This window comes from Triturus cristatus, chromosome 2_1 (assembly GCF_964204655.1).
Source record: "Triturus cristatus chromosome 2_1, aTriCri1.1, whole genome shotgun sequence".
NCBI classification, from domain to species: domain Eukaryota; kingdom Metazoa; phylum Chordata; class Amphibia; order Caudata; family Salamandridae; genus Triturus; species Triturus cristatus.
The window spans coordinates 347,265,173-347,275,687 of NC_140581.1; positions in this window are offsets into that span (position 1 = coordinate 347,265,173).

Genomic DNA, 10,515 nt, shown 5'->3' on the forward strand with positions numbered 1-10,515 from the left:
GTCCGGTCGTTGTTCCTCCCCTCCGGAGGGCACAGGAATCCGCTTGAAGAAGGAGACGTTCCGCGTTATCCTCTCAGCGCCCTTCCGGGCCGTCACGCAAGTGCCTCTCACTTTCTCCACCATCCAGGGCTGACGTTCAAAGTTCAAACGAAACTTGCCTCCTGGCACCCTGTTTCGGATCAGTACATAGTCACCTGGGGCTATTGGTGAGGACACAGCCCTCCTCCGGGCGTCGGCTTGGGCAAACGCTCCGCGTCGATGCGCATCAATGGCACTGTCATTGGGGGTTTCGGGCTGCCAATCTGGGTGATGTGGTATGGAATCGGTGACAACCCGCCCCATTAGCAAGTGCGCGGGAGCCACTCCCGTGATGGAGTGGGGCGTTTGACGATAGCTCCGGAGGAACGTGAAAATGGCAAGCTCTACAGACTGGCTCTTTTCGTGGGCTATTCGAATGACTTTGTTGAGAGTCCTCATGAAGCGTTCTGCTTCTCCATTCGCTTGAGGCCATCGTGGAGTGATCCGCCGATGGTGAATTCCGAGAGCCTGGAGGTATGCCGCGAAGTCTTGACTCTGAAATGGTGACCCATTGTCGGTCCTGATTTCTTTGACAATGCCATGTGTGGCCATGATCTTTTCGAGCTTCGGGATTACTTCCTGAGCACTCAGAGCGGTCAGTATCTCAACCTCGGGGTACTTAGAGTGATCGTCTACGGCCACCAAGGTGTGCCTTCCGTCAGGCAGGCTGCCGAAATCAACGCTTATCTTCGACCAGGGCCTCCTTGGGCGAGGCTCCATCACTACCGGGGCAGGCCGGGGCACTTCACCGGACAGTTGACACGCCTGGCACTCGCGAACTGTCGCCTCCACGAGGTCGTCCATGAGAGGGAACCATACTTTGGTTCGGAGCCGTGACTTGGTCTTGACCATACCCTGGTGACCGATGTGGGCGAGGTCCACCACTCTCTGAGTGAGGGACGTCGGGATTACCAGCCGGTGGCCTCTCAGCAGGCAGCCAGTCTCGTCTTCCGTTAATTCTGTCCTCACGTGGTATAGGCTTTCCATGATCTGCTTGGCCTGAGGCGTCAGACTCTTCCACTCCTCTCGGGCGCGGGTCCAGCTGTTGTCCCGGACCGCCATTCTCGCCCTCTGCAAGCACTCGTCTTCGCGGGTGGCCTGGGACAGGCTTGTCATGGACACTGGCCGGGGGCACGACCGCGCCGTGACGCACCGGACGTACTCCTCCGTTTCTGCCGCCTCTTGTGCTTCTCTTGGAGTGGCTGTTCGGGGGTGACGAGAGAGGTAGTCCGCCGGGTTACGCGCACCCGGTTGGTACTCAATCTTGCAGTTGTAGTCCTGCAGTTGCAACATCCACTTTTCTATCCGTGGCGGCGGCTTCGTTGAGGTGCCTGCAAACAGGGATACCAGTGGCTTATGGTCGGTGGTCACGACGAACGGTTTGCCATAGACATACAAGTGGAAGTGGCGACACCCCCAATGAATGGCGATCGCCTCCTTCTCTATTTGAGAATACCTCTGCTCCGTCTCAGTGAGTGATCGGCTTGCGAAGGCCACCGGGGCCCACTCCTCAGCGTCCGTCTTCCGCTGCAGCAGGACTGCTCCTAGCCCGACCGGACCAGCATCAACGGCAATTTGTGTCAGCTTGGCCGGGTCGAAGAAGGCCAGCGTCGTAGCTTCTGAGAGTGCATGTTTGACTTCCTCAAATGCTCTGCTCTGGTCCATGTTCCACGTCCAGGGGGTTGAGTCTTTTGTGAGCTCTCTCAGCGGCGCTGTGAGGTTCGCTAGATCCTTGATGAACCTGCCACAGTAATTCACCATGCCTAGAAAGCTTCTCACCTCTGTGACATTGGCGGGAGCGGCTGCTTCCTTGATGTCTCTGACCTTGTCCGGATCGGGGTTTACCCCATCAGCTGAGAATGTGTAGCCGAAGAACTGGATCTTTCGGCATAAGAACTCACACTTCTCCCGGTGCAGCGTGAGGCCTGCGTCTCGTATGCGTCGTAGCACTTGCACCAGTCTCTCGTTGTGTTCCGCTACCGTCGTGGCGTGTATCATGATGTCATCGCTGACATTGAGCGCCCCTGGGATCCCCGCGATCAGTTCCTGGATCACATTTTGGAACACCTCCGCAGCGCTCGAGACTCCGAAGCTCAACCTCGTGTATCGCCTCAGACCGACGTGCGTGGAGAATGTCGTTATGTTCCGTGACGCCTCATCCAGGACCAGTTGATGATACCCTGAGCGGAGGTCCAACTTTGAGAACCACTTGGCGCCGGCCATTTCACCGACGATATCATCGATAGTGGGGGTGATGTGTCGCTCCCTTTTGATGGCCACGTTCGGGAGCCTCATGTCCACACATATCCGGACAGCGCCTGGCTGCTTGGGTTTCTTCGCCACAACGATCGGTGACACCCACGGGGTCGGTCCGGACACCTTCTCGATGATCCCCGCCGCCTCTAGGTTCTTCAGTTCCGCTTCCACGAGTTGCCTGAGGTGGAAGGCTATGCGGCGATGTCGGAGGGCTATCGGCTGGACCGTGGGATCGATGTGTAGGTGGACTTCTTTCCCCCGGAACTTGCCTATTCCCTGAAAGATGTCCTCGAACTCCTCCAGAGTGCGCTGTACTGACTCCTGGTGTACCCCAAACGCGAAGGTCACCACTCCCAGGTCTTCCGCCGCTCGACAGCCCAGGAGCATGCCTTGTCCGTCTTCGGTGACATAGACGTTCGAGGTGATAGATCGGGTCCCATGGGATATTACCGTTCTAAACTTTCCTCGCACCTTCAACGGTTCTTCCTGTCCATAGGCGAATACTGTGATGGTCGAGGGCTGTAATGGGGGCTGAGGGCACATGGACTTGTGCATGGCAGCGGCCATGATGTTGATGCTGGCTCCTGTGTCTACCACTGTTGTGACTTCTTCTGACCCTATCCGGATGCTGCACTGCGGCAGCCTCCTGGTTCGGCGGGCTGCCGTGCCTATCATGTGCACCCGGTGTATGACTTTTTCCTCCTCTTCGTCGTCGTCCATGTCGCTGGCCCCTGGGCCTCCTTCCTCGACCGTGTGCACAGCCTGGCGGGGCTTCCGAAAACCCTTCGAACGGCACACTTTCTCAAAGTGATTGAAGCGTCCACACCCTCTGCATTTGGTCCCTCTCGCTGGGCACTCTGCCGGGGCGTGGGGTGAGCCGCCACAGTACCCACAGGATTTCTGTTGTTCTTGAGCAGCCGGGGCTTGCTTTCGTCGGGGCCACCTCTGTTTCGGCTTGACCGCCACGACATTGACCGGCTCGGCCTTCACTGGCACTTGCAACGCCGCTTCCATGTGCGCGGCGCGCGCCTTGGATAGCTCTTTCGTTCGGCCCATCGTCAGGATGTCCGCTAGAGATTTCCCGGATTCCTCCAAGATCCTCTCCCTCAGCTTGGCGGACGCACATCCTTGAATTATCTGGCCTCGTATCTCTTCCGCCTCGTCTCGAAACCCGCAGGTGGCCGCTAAGTTCTTGAGACGAGCGTGGAACTTGTCGAGCGACTCCTCCGGCGCCTGGCGCGCCTGGCGAAATATGAAACGTTCATAGTCGCGATTTGCCATCGGTTCAAAGTGCTCGTTGAGAGCGGCTATGAGCGTCGTGTGCGTCTTGGGGGTGGCCTCTGTGAGAGTCTTCACTATGTTGTGAATTTCTTTCCCGCCTAGGTGAATTATCATGGCGCGCTTCTGATCTCTGTGGACCTTCGTGGCCTCGAAGAAGATGCGCACTCGGGCCTCCCAGTCTCTCCACCGGGCCGCTACCGTCGATGGGGACCCCTCGATGGAGAACGGCTCTATTGGCGGGATTGTCGCCATGGTGCGTGCACGTGGCTTGCGCGGGCTTGAACCTCCTTCCTTCAGGCGCGGGCCCGCTGGGCGAGACCTTCTGACGCGTGTGTGTGTGTGGCGCGATGCGAGACCTTGTTTCCCTTGGGCCGTTCAGGCTCCCCTGGGCGAGACCTTTTGGCCTGTGTGTGGCTAACTTTAGGCGAGACCTCTTCTCCCTTGGCCTGTCCTTTGTTCCCAGGGTCCCCAGGGATCCGTGTGTGTGTGGGCCAGCCCCTCCCTTTTGCCGTCTGATTTGGAGAGTCTATGGGAGTCCAGGGGTGCTTGACCCTACCTTCACAGGCCTCCGGTGGTTCCGATGACACCGTGTGCTTTCCTTGGGTGGTTGCGTGGCAGAGAGGCGGGGCACCGAGGCCGCGGCGCGCTCTCCGGGTCAGGAGGTCAGGAGGTCAGGGCACGTGATGTCGTTGAAGCGCGCTGGGCGCCGATCGCAGAGCCGGCCCCAGCGCGAGCAGGCAGGCACACCGAGACGCTTTCTGTGTGGGCTCACAGTATGGGGGCCTCCAGCGCGCTCCCGCGGGGCACGAGCACCGCAACGAGGACCGTTAGCGGCCGCCACTCCGACCGGACGCGTCGAGGCTAAGCAGGGGCACGATCGCACCCTCGTCGTCAATTTGTAGTGTCCCTGTGCTCGGATCTTGTGAGGCGCGTGGGGCCTGCAACGCGCGTGGCGCACAAAGACTCAGGGACACTGGTGCTGGTTATGCTGCCGTCTCCGCAGCACGGGGCTTGACTGCCGCCGCGTCCGCGTGACGTCACATTTATTCTATTACGTACAGCAACGTGCCCTGACGCGCACACCATCGCGTGTCACGTCAGGGCCTAGTATCGCGACATTACAACAGTCTTGCTCAAATAAATTATGTCGTAATTCGGAGGTGACACTGACATTAGTGTTGCTTTCTATAACAGCCGCACTGCGCCCATTCCCGGATCCGTACCATACCTGTGTATCTGTATTACTACACACAGCCAACAGTCATTGTTTTTGTGGTGGTTGTTGGCCGCAGTTTTATTACTCATTACATACGTCATATTTGTACGACTCCCCTGGACACCTTCTCGGGCCGGGGTCATAAATCATTATCATACATTATCACAGTTGGTTGTCACTCAGTGTCATTTGGACATCCTAAATATTGGGTCATAAATCATCGTCACAAATCTGTCATTTTGTTGTCATAAATCGCTCTGCCTGATCATCATATATCATGGTCATAAATCATAGTGATGTCATCAATCATTCTGTCACAAATCTGTCATCATTTTGTTGTCATAACTCACTCTGCATGGGCATCATAAATCATCAGCCATAAATCATCGGCTGGCCATAAATCACTGGTTTGTCTTTTGCTCATTTGCATATCCTAGGGTCATAAATCACCCTGACAGCTTGTAGATTGTTCTTTGTTTTTTTCCACACCCCTTTGCGTGTGGGGGGTAGACTTTTCCCAGAGCCAGGCCACAACTCGCTACCTTGGTAGTCTCTCCTGCGCCCTGCCATCTGGCGGGGGCTGGGCTGCGAGTGCCGTCTCCATTTAATACCCCGATTATTTGTCAGGCATACTCACCCAGCCGTAAGGCATCCCAGAGTGAGTGGCCCTCCTTCTGCACACCGCCCTGTCGGTGTGTTTCCATAACCAAGCCAATATACCTTTTGTTTCCACCACGCCGCCAGGGAGGCTTCCGTCTTCCTGCAGCTCCCCCTACCCTGTGTCGTCTCTTTTGCGCCTCCGTTGCTCTTTCTGTTGGCCTGCCCATGCTGTTGTACCATTCGATACTACCAGAAAGCTGCCTATGACCTGCTCTATTGGGCTACAGTCAATCATTTCCATTTAGTAGACGTTTGCATTGGCAAAATGTTTTCTTAAACTTTGTAGGTGTGCCCCTTCCCAAGTAGTCTTGTAAGGCTATTATAACTTTTTTTTTTTTAAAACACTTTTAAAATTGCATTTGCTTCTTCTAATATACAATATACAGAATTAATTGATTTCGATGTGTTACTTTCAAATTGGGCAATTTTCCTTATATACCACTCCACTCGACTGTACTTATTTCTTACTTGGAATGATGGACTCGGGAGTTGTCACCACCAGGTTAGCAGGAATCCTAACAGTCATATTTGTAAAGTGCACGTTCCCCAAGGATACTTTTGCGCTGAATCACAGATGTTTATTGTTAGCCCCAATGCTCTAGTACTGATTTTACTTACCTCGAATACCTGCCCAGAATCTTGGCTTTTAACTAACTGTGTTCCGCTTGCGTTTCATCGGATGAGAGTGCGAGCTTCTATCCCTCCCTGGACTCCGGCGCCCTTTAGCCCCGGCTGACATTTTTTCTTTCATGAGAAAACCAGGCCCACTTCAGGCCCAGCCGCAATCTCTTACATTATAGTAAGCATACTATCTGCAGTTTCGTGGCTTAGCCACAAAATAGGTCAGATGGAGGCAGTAAACGCTTGCGGGTGCTGTTGTCTATCATACCTTTCCTTTCTTCTCATTCTTGCCAATAACCCGGCAGCTTCTTCCCGGACTGTGGGATGTTTTAGAACCTAAATTATTTCCTTTTTGTTGTAGTTTTATTTAGCGGCAAATCATTAGGCCGCCTAGTGGCAATTCCCAGTAGATTTTCCTTGATCCTTATTGTAATTGTATGTTTCTAGCGCTTCCTGCCCTGGCAAGTCATCAAAAGCTCTTTACAGCGATTACCTTCCTTAACCATTATGCCTAACCAAGTTTCAAATTTGCTCCGTAATGTGCTGCAGGCTGGGCCAGTAAACTATGGAAATCATCAGGAGGGTTAAGTAATGCGCGTGAAGAACCCGAAACTTTTGGGCCTGGCGGCGCAGGGTATGCCTTAATCTCCTGGGTTCTCCTGCTCAGCTTCACAGAGACACGGGACACTCTGTTAGGCGTTATAAGATCAGATTTATTAGCTGCAGCTAGTACAGTTATCCCAGAAGTACACAAGGTAGGTTCTCAGGAGACTGCCACTTTACTCTGTGGCGCAGAATCTTATATACCATATAGGTAACATATACATTAACCAAATATACACCCAGAACATACAAGAAAGAGCCAATAAGGAAAGTTGGAAAACAGGACAGAACCAATAGGAGAGATTTGAAAACAAAGTGTCAGATGACTCGAAGAAACCTCTCCTGCAACTATGTTTGTCACCCCTCCCTCAAACTAATTCATTAACGGATTCGTAACTAACTTGCAGGTGGCGAGATACGTTTGTGTGTGTTGGAGGACAGTTGTGAAACGAGAGAATGCTAGCAGAGGACAGTGAAGGCCAGACGATAAGATAAAGTCAGAAAAGAATAGTGTGAACCAATAGATAGTTGAGACGGGGATTAGAAAAACCAGACAGGGATTAGTGTACTCGGCCAGTCCTAACACCAGCTTTGCAAATAGAGGCAGAAGGGCTATTTCAACACGAAGCTGCAGAAAAAGCAGAATAGACTTTGTTCGCCGTGCTGCCTGAGTGATGGCAACACAATATGGCGGCGGAGCACAAAATGGCGGGTCGATACGATCACGATCAGAAATCGAAGTTCCTCAGACCCTCCTTTTACCAGAACTCAGGCAAGATAGACTCATGTTCATCTGAGTCAATGTCGATAGCCATGAGGTCATCGAGCTGTTGCTGCAACATCATTCTTATGTCTTCTGTTCTTGGTTATTTGGGTTTAGGGATTCACATAGTAGCACATAGGTCAGAGATGGCGGGACCACAGTGCATACAAAGGCAACAGGAGAAAATAATGGTCAAAATTATTCCAAGGAATGTCAATGCTTTCCAACCCCATTTGTATAAGCAAAGAACAATGGTTCTGTCGGAAATTGAACGAAATAGCTTAGTAGGTACTGAATACACTCTTCAATTATCAAGGACACACACAAACCCAAAGAAACAGGACAGAATCCAAGTCACTTGATAGAATGATATTCATTAATGTATCGAGAGCACCAAAATATTTACAGGGTAAACCAACCAAAATACACATTCATAGTGAAACAATTAGTGAGACAGTGATAATGTGCACAGAACACGTCACATGTAACGAATATGTACAATGGACATTACATAAACATAATAAACAAACAGGTCCTGTTTACAGTACATAAACCACTTTAGGGTTCGATTTCCTTGCTACATAAGTGGATTTGCACAGGACGCATAGGACAGGTAACGTCGACGTTTCGACCCGATGTAATTGTGCCAATTAGTATGCATCAAAGGGGGTCTTCAGACCCCCTTTGATGCATACTAATTGGCACAATTACATCGGGTCGAAACGTCGACGTTACCTGTCCTATGCGTCCTGTGCAAATCCACTTATGTAGCAAGGAAATCGAACCCTAAAGTGGTTTATGTACTGTAAACAGGACCTGTTTGTTTATTATGTTTATGTAATGTCCATTGTACATATTCGTTACATGTGACGTGTTCTGTGCACATTATCACTGTCTCACTAATTGTTTCACTATGAATGTGTATTTTGGTTGGTTTACCCTGTAAATATTTTGGTGCTCTCGATACATTAATGAATATCATTCTATCAAGTGACTTGGATTCTGTCCTGTTTCTTTGGGTTTGTGTGTGTCCTTGATAATTGAAGAGTGTATTCAGTACCTACTAAGCTATTTCGTTCAATTTCCGACAGAACCATTGTTCTTTGCTTATACTATTACGCCCAGGTTCTGAGGGTTACTGGGTTGCCCCATTATCGTTAATGGTTCCAACCCCATTTGGACAGTAGTCCCCAAAACCACTCAGAAAAGGACCAATCTCCTTCGTCCTGATGAATCGACTCAGAGATTATATGCAACTTGGAGATAGCTTGGTATACTGTCGGAGCGTCATTAGGTATGAAAATACAGCAACTTGACCCGATCAATATGCACACTCCACCACGATCTGCAAGAACAAAATCTAAGGCAACTCGATTTGGTAAGGTCATAAGACGGTCCACTTGTAGTTCTGCCGTGATATTACTTAAGGCTCCTACAGTGATGTCTATTGTGGTCTCTACGACACGGACCAGTTGCCTTATATTTCTGCTGTTGGCCATTGGACCCCAAAAAGGAAGAAATCCTTTGAGGAAATCTCCTCCCTCTTGTCCTGCTGTGTCCTTCGAATCAATAATCCCTCTGCCATATCTGTTTCGATGATAGTTTGCAGAAGCGGTGTATGTAGGGGGAAGAAGGAAAGCTATATAGCAGGTACCAGAAAAACCAGTTGGTAACCACGTGTAAGCTCTATTGTGGCAGATAAAATATGTGCCCTGAGATGGCACTAGAGGAGGCGAGTTCTGAGAGGAATAAACGTATGTGTGGGAACAGTTATTTCTTCGTATGATGTCAGAAGAGCGCTCATTTATTTGCAGACAGAAATTTCCCTGATGAGGAATCGTCCAAATTGGTGGAGATTTTCTTTGTTTGACCTTATCACTAAGGCTAGTGACATAATGGGTGACGTTCCGGTTTTTGTACGCTTTCCTTACGTCAACGGAAATCTTACTATTTTCCATGATTTTAGCCATAGCTACCATTCCCTTTATCAATGAGCTATGACTAAAATCTGGACCACCAATATATGAACTAACGGATCGTTTGAACTTGCTTTGGTAGGCATTGCAGAAAATGACAAAATAAGCCCAAGCAGAACCCTCATAAGAGAACGGAAGAACTAAATATGGCATTCCTTTCTCTGTGGTATGTGGCATAAGTCCACACACCCAACAGTCAGTCGTATTGACCACTAACTGGTGTTGATGTAATAACTGGACAAAGGAATTGTTATAATATTCAGTTCTTCTAATGAGTTCATGTTGAGGAAGGGTATGAAAGAGATGTGGAGAGACAGTAGAAGAAGACGAAGAGGAAGAAGGAGAGGCAACTTTTTGCTGCAGAGCATAAATAATCCAACTTATAAACCCCAAAACAATACACAATAATATAATAACACATAAGGTTATATTTAAACGACTGTACATTAATTTACTGGATTCTTTCTTCATTTTATCCTTTCTCTCTCTTTTGCCTTGTGTAGTTTCCATCTTTCTAATGGATGCTCACGGCAATCTTCCTCGATCACTCAATTATGATTATCTGCCGTCCTATGACACTGCAAGTCCTGCAGGCCTCAGGTCACAATCAAGACTCCTACCGTGACCCTGCAACCGGGACAGAATACAACTCAAGAGAGAAAAATCTTAAGTGTTCTTTGGTCTAGGTCTCAAATTATAATGTTCTTTGTTTCGTACAGTCTGGTCGTGGAACAATGTTCGTGGATTAGTTGTATCTAAGCGACGATGTGGTGTTATCGCTTCCTGCAGAATGTCGTCGTCCTCTTTCTCAGACAGTGTCCCATTCAGGCGTGCATAACTAAAGGGCACGAATCGTGGAACCTTCTCACTCTCAGAGTCACCAATGCCTCTACGCACCCATTGATCGTAAGGAAAAGCAAAGACACTTTCTTACAATGCACGCTGTGAATCCAATTTTTCTTTCCTTCAACTTTAACTGCTGTTCTCGTGGTCAAAAGCACTAAACGAGGCTCCTTCCACCTGGGCTCCAAATTTCTTGTCCTTTGGAAATTCTTGGTGCA